The sequence below is a fragment of the Myxine glutinosa genome, chromosome 7, assembly GCF_964187855.1.
Source record: "Myxine glutinosa chromosome 7, kmMyxGlut1.1, whole genome shotgun sequence".
NCBI lineage: Eukaryota > Metazoa > Chordata > Myxini > Myxiniformes > Myxinidae > Myxine > Myxine glutinosa.
This window is the reverse complement of record NC_136267.1, coordinates 3,839,148-3,852,617: the sequence shown is the minus strand read 5'-3', so window position 1 is coordinate 3,852,617 and position 13,470 is coordinate 3,839,148.

Sequence of the window (13,470 nt, the reverse complement as noted above, 5' to 3'; positions counted from 1 at the left end):
GTTCAGTACTTCGTGTGACCCCCACGAGCATTCAGGAGAGCACGTACACATTGAGGCATGCTGTTCACAAGATTTTCCAAGGTTTGGACAGGAATAGCTTGCCATGCAGTGACAATAGCCTGCTGCAATTCACGCACAGAGGTCGGCTGCTGGTCCAAGTGGTCGATTTGACGCGTTAATTCTGCCCACAAGTTCTCTATCGGATTCATATCCGGGGACATGGCAGGCCACTCCATATGCTCTACACCATCGTCAGCAAGAAAGTGTTGGATCATGCGAGCACGATGAGGCCGTGCATTGTCATCTTGGAAGGACAAAGTTTCCTCGAAAGGCTGCACGAGCATATGGAAGCAATGTTTCTTCCAGAATGGCCCTGTACTTGAACTGGTTCAGGTTTCGATTCAGAACAACCAGGTCAGTTTTGCCCCCTGCATGAAAAGCAGTCCAAACGGTCACCCCACCACCTCCAGCTTGGACTCTTGGCACTATACAATCTTTGTTGTAGGCTTCTTGCACTTGTCTGTGCACTCGGACGCGGCCATCTTGACGATAGACCAGAAATCTAGACTCGTCACTGAAGATCACGTGATTCCAGTGCCCTGGCTGCCATTGATGGTGCTCTCTGGCCCACTGCAATCGGCGCTGGTGGTGTTGTCTGGTCAGGCATGGCTTTCTCAGGGGACACCTGGCACGATAGCCTGCTTGAACCAGTCATTGGTTGACTAGCCTTCTGGATACAGGCACATTTGTCAGTTGCTGCCACTCAGCTCTAAGCCGATTAGCCGACTTGGTACGGCCATTGCAGACTAACTGGTGCAGCTGGCGATCATCCCTCCTTGTGGTTCTGCGGGGACGTCCTGGCCTCGGTATTGGAGTAGGGACACCCCTCTGAGCATTTCGTTTCAGGATCTTTGACACCTGACCTTGAGTGATGCCAGACTGTCCGAGCAATAGCACGCTGTTTCATTGCCGTAATTTCGTAAAGACACCACTCCATGACAAACAGCATTGGCGAGTTGACGGACCATCTCCAGAGTAAGCGGCAATAACTTTTGGAGAAGTGCAGCAGTTGTTTTCCACTAATACAGAACGCAACAACCTTGTATACCCGACTGTGAAGCCAATCATCAAATGCACCTGTCCGTACATTTTGCCACGCCACCTGTGATATAATCCTGTTGTTGACTTCTTGCTGCGACAGACAATCAGTGACATGGTTCTTTTAACAAAGACATCACCAAAGAGTAAAAGAAATTCACCAGATTGATATACTGAGTTAAGAAAGTCAACCCAAGTCAAGAAAAAAAAAATATTCCATATTAAATGCCAAGTCTGTATATATATATATATATATATATATATATATATATATATATATATATATATATTATATATATATATATAATAAGACCCAATCCGTATATATATATATATATATATATATATATACAGTGATCCCTCGTTTATCGCGGGGGTTACGTTCCAGAACCCCCCGCGATAGACGAAAATCCGCGAAGTAGCGACCATATTTTTATTTTATTATTTATATATATTTTAAAGCTTTATGACCCTCCCCACACTCTTATTAACCTTTCCCACCCTCTTATTAACCTTTCTCACACTCTTATTAACCTTTCCCATACTCTTATAAACACTTCCTATACTCTTAAACACTTTTTACACTCTTAAACATACGTAATTTTAACAACATATAAAATTCTAATGGGTACTCACCATTGAAGATACTGTAGCGACCCATGGGTTCCCCAAGCAAGACCAGCATTAGAATCTCCTTGCTCCAGCTGGTGACGTCACCGGCGGGGATCCCCGGTGCCAGAGTGGCTGGTCACGTGACCGCCAAAGCGCGCGCGTGCGGGTATAATCAGCTACACCTGTTGATCACGTGACCACCGAAGCACGCCACGCTTGAGAGGCGTGGCTTTCGGTTTCTGGTTGTGCTTTATAATGCAGCCCGATAAACGGGCTTTTCAGTGTTCCCGAGTTGGTTTTGAGAATAAATATCCTCTCGGACGAGTTTGTGTCTTGCCCGTCATTTCGTCCGTATCAAGCAAGAGCCCCGGCTCTTCAATACTTCAACTTGCGTGATGAAGATGATGATGAATTAGCTGTGCAGTACTGATGACGATGAAGGTGATGACGATGACGAATGTACTGCACAGCCAGAAAGAGCATTACAGTTACCCATTATGTGGGTAACTAGCGCAAGTGGAAGCTGCCGCATCTGCGTTTTCCATACGCACGACTCTTTGTCTACCCTTCTACTGTACACTATGTACAGTATTTTATTTCTTGTAATATGTTTTAATTACTGTATTTTTCTTATTTTTTTACGTTTTTTAATTTTTTAGGCTAGAAAATGCTTATTTTACCACAAAAATATTTAAAATAATAGTATATAAAAATACATTTATACCGCAAAATCCCGCGATATAGCGAAAAATCCGCGATATAATTTTACATATACTAGCGAGAAAAACCCGCGATGTACCGAAGCCGCGAAAAGTGAACCGCGATATAGCGAGGGATGACTGTATATCATAGCAGTCCGATATAGTATATCAAGGTCCGTATTTATATATATATATCATAGCAGTAAAGTATGTTTGTTTGTTTGTCCTCATAACTCGAGAACTACTCATCGCAGAGAAAAACCAAAGGCATATTCGGAATCAGTACGTCTCAGAGCAACTACAGCACACCTTAAATTTTAAAAAACTTCGGGTTTTAAAATTAGCGTATTAGCGCAGAAGCGCTAGCAGAAGAGGGAGGGAGCGCAGCGCTCCCTCTTGCGCTTCGCAGCGCCAGCGCTTCTGTTAGCGTAATGGTACACAGGCGGTTCTCTTCTCACTCTTGCGCATGCGCAAATGCGCTGTTCCGATGCTTCATGTTCCTGCAAAGACTTTGGCGCATGCGCAAATGACGACACATGGGCCACTGTATGTTTGTTTAATACGTACGCGCTTTGATGGGTGGGGCGTATGGCGTTCATGAAATGGACGAATGCGGAAGTGCTTGAAGCCGTTGCGAGCGACTCGCACGATCTCTTGTCATGGTCCACAAGATTATCACAGAGACGTGCAGCTTCGAGCATTACGAGATATGATCGAGACCTAACTTTTGAGACCAGTCCCAGCCTTCTAGGCCCCGTGGTTGGTTCAGACGACCCCGACAAAGGACGTGTTGGATTTTATCGCGAGCCGATTCGAGCGCCGACGTGCCGGCGAACAAAACCAGTCATATCTTTTTAACGCGTGGTTCGATGTTTACAAAATAAACTTTTTCTTGAAGGGCTGAACCGTGCGCTCACAACGATACCGAGTGTGACCCCGGGAGAGCCGTTTTGCGCCGGCAAAGGCGCCTTGTTTTCCGTGATGACCATGTCGTGCTGCATAGATTACCATAGATTATAATATATTACCGGCGGCGCGTTCTGTGACGTCACGGCTCACTTAATTGCAATTATCTCTGGGATTCCTTGGCCGAATCGTACCAACTTCTTGTTACGGTACGCGGTTAAAGATGGTATATTTGCCGAGCGGAGGCTCCGCGACCGAACAGTTGTTCCCCGAATAAACCCGATTCACCCAAACGTTGGCCGTATCGCGCCACAGATATTCAATGGGGAAAAGACTAAGACGACGAATGCAAAGAGGAAGAAGAAGAAGACATACAGAAGAGTAACAGGGTTTATTATTATTTACACACACATAAGCAAAAAGAGCAGTCACGGGTATTTACAGCGGACATGAAAACGCAGGTGACACAGTGAAAATTACTAGCTTATACAGACTTAGTTACTACCCAGGACAGCACGAACAAAACAAACTCACGTACGCAAATGGGGAACTTGCAGGCAGGAATGGCTGGAAAGGATGAGCAGGTGGGATCACAGGGCACAGCGAGCAGGTCCACTCCGGGCGGGAAGCGGGGAGCCGGCAGCTCCTGGTATTCGGCTTTACAGCGCACGCCGGCAGGGTCACTCGCTGCCCCGTCAGGGCTTCACGCGGCTGGTTGAAAACGGGGCTGGTTGAAGCGGCTCTTTGTCAAAGGCTTTTCGTATCTCTCACGCAACTCCGGTGCAACCCTGAACTCTCTCCCGGTGGACTGCCAACCCTCTTACGCACCTGGACTCATCTGCCGTATCCCTCGTGTAGCTTGTCCCAGCGATCGTCGCACCCTTGTGTCCAAACCTTCAGCGCGGGTCTGACACGCCCTCCTCGGTTTCGGTACCGCCCTCCCCCCCCCCCCCCCCCCCCGTGCTCTGTTTCGTGACCTTGTATGGTAATCCCACGGGCTTGTCTCCTTATTTGGGCATGGCGCCGACGGCACACCCCTCGTGGCGAGCCACGGGCTTGTTTCCTTATTTGGGCATGGGGCTGAACAGCCCCGCCCTTCGTGGCGCGCCCTGGGCTTGCCTCTCCCTGGCGCCCCCGCCCCTCCTGTTCAAACAGAGCACGGAGCACATATTCACTATCGCAGCGAAATGAGAGGGCGTGCACCCCACGCTTGTGAACTGCTTTACCCACAGATGGAGAGTTTGGCTGGGAAATGGAATTATTGAAGGGGAGCTATTCTTAATTGATTCGGTGCAATGGAGTATTATTTTAATGGAAGACAAGGCCTTACCCTAAAACACATAATAAGATATAAGCTACTGAACAAGGGTTTTATCGTGTCCTGCAATGTGGTGTTTATGGAATAACTACTGGGACGCCCTTTTTACCTTTACACAACTCTGGAGGCAGGAGGGGCCATATCCAACCAATGTTACACAACAATTCCAATATAATACAACACAATCAAAAAAAAATGCAATCCTCATAACCGCAACACTGCACCCTCCTCCTCTTAGGCCCAACCCGGGCCTACAACTTTTATTTAGTGTGACACGTAGGTGTAGTTCCCTCTACTTTTAACCTGACCCTGAGTGCGACAGTTTTAAAACATAGATGAATATGTCCCGCAGCTCCATTGCACCCTGCCTAACAGACTCACGCCCACAGTTAACCGAATTGCGGAATGGTCTTCAAACTATACATTGACGGTGGGGAGCATTATTTACAATTGACACTACCTTTATTTACAAGACGAACCCAGGACCTGAACCACCATGAAAGCACCCAAAAACGCACCAAAGCACCCTCAAGCACCAATCGGTGCAGTCACCACAGTTCATCAGTGTTCATGAATAATCAAAATAAACCAACAACCCCTAACCCTGCAGGTGGTCTCTTGCTCTTCGTCTCCCTCTGCTGGCTATTATTTTCTTCCAGATGTTGTCTTTTTCCTTTGCTGGCGGCCTATTTGCAATAAAGTAAAATGCACCCAACGTGTCCCTTTTATTTTCTTTATTTATGGCCCACAGGGCCGACTAGTATGGTTCACCTGTGGGGCATCGGTGCCCTGTGGCCAAGGTCCGCCAGCAAGATTTTGGGCCCTCATGGCCGGTTCCAGCAGAGGGGCCATGCCCCAACCCATGGGGTCCATCAGTGGTGCTCGGCCACAGACATGTGGTCCATAATGTGGTGCATCGATGCAGACAGCTGGTTCTGGGAGTTTCGGACGCACAATGGCCGACTCACGCACGCTCCCCTCGGCGCCCAGTGGCGCTCAGGTCATGTGGGAGACAAAAGGGGGGAAGACAGATGAGCGAGGGGTAAGGTCACAAGGGTACACATCAATAAGGCAATGCAAGGTGAAATGCATACGGAGGGCGAAGTGAGAAAGCTCGTCCCTACCGTACGTCACCCCCCTGTCACCTACACTACCCTTGCCCTTACCCCATATGCACAAAAATCTACCCATTTACAAATTCGTCGCTACTGTCACGTCTTCCCCATTTTTCTTCTACACCAAATTTGTCACCACAATCCCTCTCTCCAAAATTTGCCATCATCAAATTCATCATCAATCCTCATAAGGAGGAAGAGATGGAACATCAAACACAATGTCACACCCACGTCATGATGCGTCTCACAATCCAAAACATTTGCACAATAATAAAACCAACTTGGCATGGTGTGGAGGTACCTGTCACCTCAGGTGAGTGGATGTAGATGGTGCAAGGCGATCCTTCATCCTATCTACCTTCTAAATGACATTAACACACTTTACACTACCCGGGGTCTCTCCCTGCCAATCCATTGGCCAACTTACACTATGGGTTCTAAAAACCAAATCCCATTGACCAAACTGTGGTGCTTCTCAATTTGGGGTCTCACTCCCCCGATTCATCTCCCGGTGCCCTTGCACAATTTCTGGGCTGAGACGTGTAGCTCTCCCAGCAGGTCTACCCACCTGCACACCTCCACCACTGCAGTTGCCACCCGAGCTTACCTAGCTCCTCACCCTAACCTAACTAACTTGGGAAGGCCCCTCCTGGCTCTGTCACCCCACTCGGTGCCCTCTGGCACTGGGCTACCCGGGTCCGTCCTCCGGAACCTCGGGCCCCATCCACAACAACTCTACCGGCTCCCAGAGCCCACCTGCGGCCTCACCTGGCCGACATCCTCACAGTGGTGGAGTGCCCAAACCAACTACACACACTAACAGGCTACACGCCCAGCCATTTCCACAACACTAATGCACCCATCCAAACATCATTCTTCCAGCCGCACCACAGATGCCAATATCCAACCACAATTTACCTATACCCTCTACCTAACCGTTACACTACCCGCCCCGGGTATTCGTGATGGGGGTCCACTCTTCCCCCATTCACACCTCCGCACCATCCATTCCACTCCACAGTTTCCATCCTACTCACTCCACGACCATCCATTCCAATACTCCATATATTCCACACTCCATTCTCCATTCACCTGTTCTTCATCCCTGTTGTTGCACACCTGTGCACTCATACCTGGTGCCACCTGCACCCTCCTTCCTTCCTGGACCATTTGGTCAACACAATACTCATCTCACTATTCTTCTCACTCATACACTGCTCCATACACTTGTCCAGTTGCACACCTGTGCAATCACACCTGTTCTCCATACACTTTTCACAATACACTTCTAAATACACCTCCAACACTCACACGGCATCATCTAAACTACCTGGTGCCCTGCTAACTTAGTGCTCCCCGTCTTCCCTTCAAACTAAGCACATACCACGTCATTATCATCCACACTAACCTACCTGCGTCCCCACTACAGGTATCAGTCACTAACTAATCTTAACGTTACCTAAGGTCATCTCTCTAGATCCCTATCATTATATCCTAACCCTCCTGGGCTAGTTTTCACTGCCATAAACCCCATAAACTAGTGCTCCTTTGCCCCCCTCTGTGAGGGATGGTGGATTGGCCATCCCATCACATGAGGCATCTCTTACTATAAATTTTGCTCGTCCAATTTCAACAAATAAAAAATTTGCCAATCATCTGCCAATCACTGTACCATTACCAATCATCACTCTGCCAATCCTTTGCCAATCATCAAATTTTGTTTTTCTAATTTCGGGTCCAGACCACTATCCTCATCATTACAGTCTACTTACTAATGCCTCTCGGTGCGCCAATTCACTTCCACAGCCCGGCTTCGTAAAGCCGAGCAATGAATGCGGGTTGTTTGGTGCCGGCGGCTGGATACGTCCCGCATTCGGTGCAGGGAAGGAGGCTTACCCGGGCCGAGATCCCACGCACCATCTCGGCACAGAGCCGTCCAATGGCCCGATCTCGACCTGCCGGAACGTCTCAACAAAAAGTGGTCGCCATGACGACCCTTCCTATCGGGCTGCACGTTCCGCCTAGCGGAGCATGGACGCGGCCGTTCCAAGCGCGCGTGGCCCAGCGTGGATCACGTACGGCGGTCCTTTCGAACCCGCCGTGGTTCGGATCCCCGCTGGTCCTCACGGCACGCGAAGCTGCCCGACGCGCACCGAGGGCCCGATTCGGCTAAATGTCGTTCTAACCGCTAACCCGGTTACCGTCGATGCCTCACCTGCATGCTTACACCCCGCAGCCCGTTCCTTGCTCATACACCCAGCTGTTCCCATGCTCCTCGTCATTGCACCTTCTCTTCCACACCCAGGTACACTCATTCCGCTCACAGACTTGGTCACACACCTGACCACCGAACACCTTGGCACACATTCGTCGTTCGCACACCTCACCAACACACCTCTTCGCACCCCCTCCTCGGTCACCTCCTCTGTGACAACCACAGGTGTGCTCTCACTTGCACACCCAACCACGTGCCTCAGTACCAACTCAAGTGTGCATTCCCACACGCTCTACCAATACCATTCCAGGTGTGCTTCCTTCCATTCCAGGTGTACATCCTCTCTCACCTGTCACAACCAACTCACGCTCCGTGTCACTCTCACTACTTTCACCACCACTCTTGACAGCGCACTCACCCTTACTCTCGACAGTGCACTCTTTCCTCACGCACCTGTCCGTCACACACCTTTCTCGCGCACCCTCTGGCGCACACTCTCCCGTTACATCCTCTGTAACACTCACCACAGGCGTGCATTCTCCCTTACTCTTGACACCGCACTCTTTCCCCATGCACCTGTCCGTTACACACCTTTCTCGCGCACTCTCTTGCGCACACTCTCCCGTTACTTCCTCCGTAACACTCACCACAGGCGTGCATTCTCCCTTACTCTTGACAGCGCACTCTTTCCTCATGCACCTGTCCGTTACACACCTTTCTCGCGCACACTCTTGCGCACACTCTCCCGTTACACCCTCTGTAACACTCACCACAGGCATGCATTCTCCCTTACTCTTGACAGCGCACTCTTTCCTCATGCACCCGTTCGTTACACACCTTTCTCGCGCACACTCTTGCGCACACTCTCTCGTTACTTCCTCTGTAACACTCCTCACTCCACGCTTCCATGTGCCCCCTCGCACACGCGCTACGACCGACTCACCCTCGACAGCACACTCACTCCTTGGCGCGCAGCTTTTCCTCACACACCCCAGAGTCGGACATTCTCGCACACCTCCTCTTTCGCACACCGTACCTGTCGCACACTTCACCAACGGCCTCTCACGAACACCCGGGTCCAATTCAACCCCCAAGCCGACTGAAGCTCCCCTCACATCATGTACATTTCCTCGTATATCGCCACTCACCTTGGCACCTCGTCTCCGCACCTCCTTCGCCACCTGCAAACTCTTTATTTGGTTAGCGAGCACAACATCACGATTTGAGCACCGACCTTGTACATACTCCATCACTTCCTCCCTTATCTCCTTTTTAGTTTCTGTCCGTCTCTTCTTAATTTCACTCACCTCTACTTCCACTTCCTCTAATTTTTGCTTCACCTCTTTTATTTCCCGGTGCGTCTCCTCAAGTTCGTCCTCTAAGGCTATTTTGACCGTTTCTATGTGCGTCCTCACTTGCCGGTCCTTCGTCTCCATTACCTCTGTCACCTCTTCCAACCTCATTGTCAGTCCCTCACGTACCATCTGACATTGCCTCTGTGTCGCTATCAAGTCATTTTTAATGTCGTTTTGTGTTGCTTTTAACCCTCCTAGTACCGCAGTGTTCCTTTGAACCTGCTCCGTTAGTTCTTTTTGTCCCTCTGTCAGCTGTTCCACCTCCTCCGTCAGGTCCTCTATGCCCCCTTGTAACTTTGCCGTCCCATTTCTCACCTCTTTCTCTATACGCTTTTCGCCTCGCTTTACCTCCTCGCGTACCCCCGAGACCTCCTCACTTACACCTCGTCGTATCTCCTCTTTCATCTCCTCCCTCTCTTTTGTAGATGCTGCCCTCATCTGTCCCAATTCATCCCTCTGAGCATCCAATTTGGTTTCTACCCCGATTTTTACCTCCTCTATCTGCTCTCCCATTTGTTTAATTTCTCGGGCGGATTGCTCCCCTATTGCCCACAATTTGTCTTCCATCCTATTTTCTAGCCCCTCTAACCCATTTTTCACCCCCTCTATCTGATTCTCCTGGGCAGCCATTCTATTTTCCACCCCCCTTAACCCATTCTTTACCTCTTTTATCCCATTGTCTAACCCCTCAAATTCTTTTTCTAATCCCTCACCGGTACCCCTCGCTTCGTCCCTCAATACCCCCAATTGCTCACCCTGAGCATCCATCCGGTTCCCCATTTCGCCCCCCCCCATCGCTCACTATCAGCCCTCAATCCCACAATTTGGTTTCCCAACCGCTCACCCTGAGCATCCATCCGGTTCCCCCATGTCATTCCTCAGGTCTTCACTTGTCTGGACCATGAGCGCCTTTCTTTGTATCATAAAGAGGTCCCAATTCACCGGTGCTGCTACGGTCACGGGCGCCGCCAGATTTGGTGCCGCTGTAACCGCGTGCGCAAAGGCGCCATTTTGCGCGCCCGTAACCTCGTGCGCGAGAGCGCCATTTTGCGCGTCTGAAACCTCCGCAACCACATTGCCATTTTTCTCCTCCTCCCTTTCCTCCACATACATTTCCCCGAGGTCCTGGGTCGATTCCACCCCGATTTTCTCTCCCACCGGCATCCCGTCGCCTTGACCAGCCATGGCGCGATTTCAAAATTCGGGTTTTGTAAAACAAAAGCAATTTCGGTACTTTGTAATTTTGAGCGCGTTAAACGCTTCAGGTCCGAATCCCACTCCTGACACCAATTGTTACAGCCAATAGTACAATTGGTGTTCCAAAATTTGGGCTAAATAAATTTAGTCCCAGGTTCGAATCCCAACTCCTGACTACCAATTGTTACGGTACGCGGTTAAAGATGGTATATTTGCCGAGCGGAGGCTCCGCGACCGAACAGTTGTTCCCCGACGAAACCCGATTCACCCAAACGTTGGCCGTATCGCGCCACAGATATTCAATGGGGAAAAGACTAAGACGACGAATGCAAAGAGGAAGAAGAAGAAGACGTACAGAAGAGTAACGGGGTTTATTATTATTTACACACACATCAGCAAAAAGAGCAGTCACGGGCATTTACAGCGGACATGAAAACGCAGGTGATACAGTGAAAATTACTAGCTTATACAGACTTAGTTACTACCCAGGACAGCACGAACAAAACAAACTCACGTACGCAAATGGGGAACTTGCAGGCAGGAATGGCTGGAAAGGATGAGCAGGTGGGATCACAGGGCACAGCGAGCAGGTCCACTCCGGGCGGGAAGCGGGGAGCCGGCAGCTCCTTGTAATCCGCTTTACAGCGCACGCCAGCAGCTCCTGGTATTCGGCTTTACAGCGCACGCCGGCAGGGTCACTCGCTGCCCCGTCAGGGCTTCACGCGGCTGGTTGAAAACGGGGCTGGTTGAAGCGGCTCTTTGTCAAAGGCTTTTCGTATCTCTCACGCAACTCCGGTGCAACCCTGAACTCTCTCCCAGTGGACTGCCAACCCTCTTACGCACCTGGACTCATCTGCCGTATCCCTCGTGTAGCTTGCCCCAGCGATCGTCGCACCCTTGTGTCAAAACCTTCATCGCGGGTCTGACACGCCCTCCTCGGTTTCGGTACCGCCCTCCCCCCCCCCCCCCGTGCTCTGTTTCGTGACCTTGTATGGTAATCCCACGGGCTTGTCTCCTTATTTGGGCATGGCGCCAACGGCACACCCCTCGTGGCGAGCCACGGGCTTGTTTCCTTATTTGGGCATGGGGCTGAACAGCCCCGCCCTTCATGGCGCGCCCTGGGCTTGCCTCTCCCTGGCGCCCCCGCCCCTCCTGTTCAAACAGAGCACGGAGCACATATTCACTATCGCAGCGAAATGAGAGGGCGTGCACCCCACGCTTGTGAACTGCTTTACCCACAGATGGAGAGTTTGGCTGGGAAATGGAATTATTGAAGGGGAGCTATTCTTAATTGATTCGGTGCAATGGAGTATTATTTTAATGGAAGACAAGGCCTTACCCTAAAACACATAATAAGATATAAGCTACTGAACAAGGGTTTTATCGTGTCCTGCAATGTGGTGTTTATGGAATAACTACCGGGACGCCCTTTTTACCTTTACACAACTCTGGAGGCAGGAGGGGCCATATCCAACCAATGTTACACAACAATTCCAATATAATACAACACAATCAAAAAAAAATGCAATCCTCATATCCGCAACAATATATTACCGGCGGCGCGTTCTGTGACGTCACGGCTCACTTAATTGCAATTATCTCTGGGATTCCTTGGCCGAATCGTACCAACTTCTATCTATCTATAATTCCAGTAATCTCTGTGTGTATGTGTGTGTGTATGTCTGTGTGTTTGTCTGTGTGTATGTCTGTGTGTTTGTCTGTGACCGCTGTTTCTCGACAACCACGGGTCCGATATACTTGAAACTTGCCAGGTATATTGCTGGGGACCTGAGGATGTGCCTTTTCAAGGTTTCATATTAATCGGAGAAGTAGTTACCGAGCTATGTCCAAAAAACGATTCAACCAATCAGAGAGCAGCGAGCTATCACGTGTGCCGAACGTGGCGAACAGACTCTGCCTCGGACGGCACATTTGAGAGCGTATTCATTTATTTCACGTTGGCAAACTATGTTGGCGCTATGTTGGCGTTAAACTATGTTTTAAAACTAATTAAAACTAATTTGCGATTCATCGTAACTGCGATATGCGACCTTCCGGACAGTCAAATGAGGACGTCACTTCCGGACTTACGGATAGTCATAGTGACGACGTACTGATGCTGAACGTGGCGAGCAGACGCTGTAAGGTACGATCGATTGTAGTACACGTTTATAATAACTCTGCCGATACAGGCCCGATTAACTGCAGCGCCATCCGAGCTGCGGCATCGGGACGATATATTCATTGTACGGTCACATCACGCACTTACGGGCACGCCCATGGGCCCATGGGCACGCCCATGCATGCATGGGCGAAGACATTTTTTTTTTTTTTTTGGGCAAGGAACGGGCACCCACGTACGGGCACGTCCTAGTATATATAAAGCAGTAAAGTATGTTTGTTTGTCCTCTTATAACTCGAGAACTACTCATCGCAGAGAAAAACCAAAGGAATATTCGGAATCAGTACGTCTCAGAGCAACTACAGCACACCTGAAATTTTAAAAAACTTTGGGTTTTAAAATTAGCGTATTAGCGCAGAAGTGCTAGCAGAAGAGGGAGGGAATCGAAGGGAGGGAGCGCAGCGCTCCCTCTAGCGCTTCGCAGCGCCAGCGCTTCTGTTAGCGTAATTAGCGTATTTCGGAACGTTAATTTTTCGACTTCATTATTCGGAATCAGTACGTCCCAGAGAAACTTCGTAATGTTAATTTTTCAACTTCATCCGATTGACATGGGACCAATGGCATGTGATAGAGAGTGAAACATACATGCTACATTTATTTGACGACAATGAGTTCCGACTTCCGGGTTCGTGCTGCCAACCCTGTTAGGCGCCTCTTGCGGCACACAGGGAATTACCAGTGAACTGGTAATCAATTTGCCAACCTCGGTAGGATGACAGGCTGAGTCAACCCCCCTGGTGTTAAGGGGGAGGAGGAGGGGAGGGGGAAGAG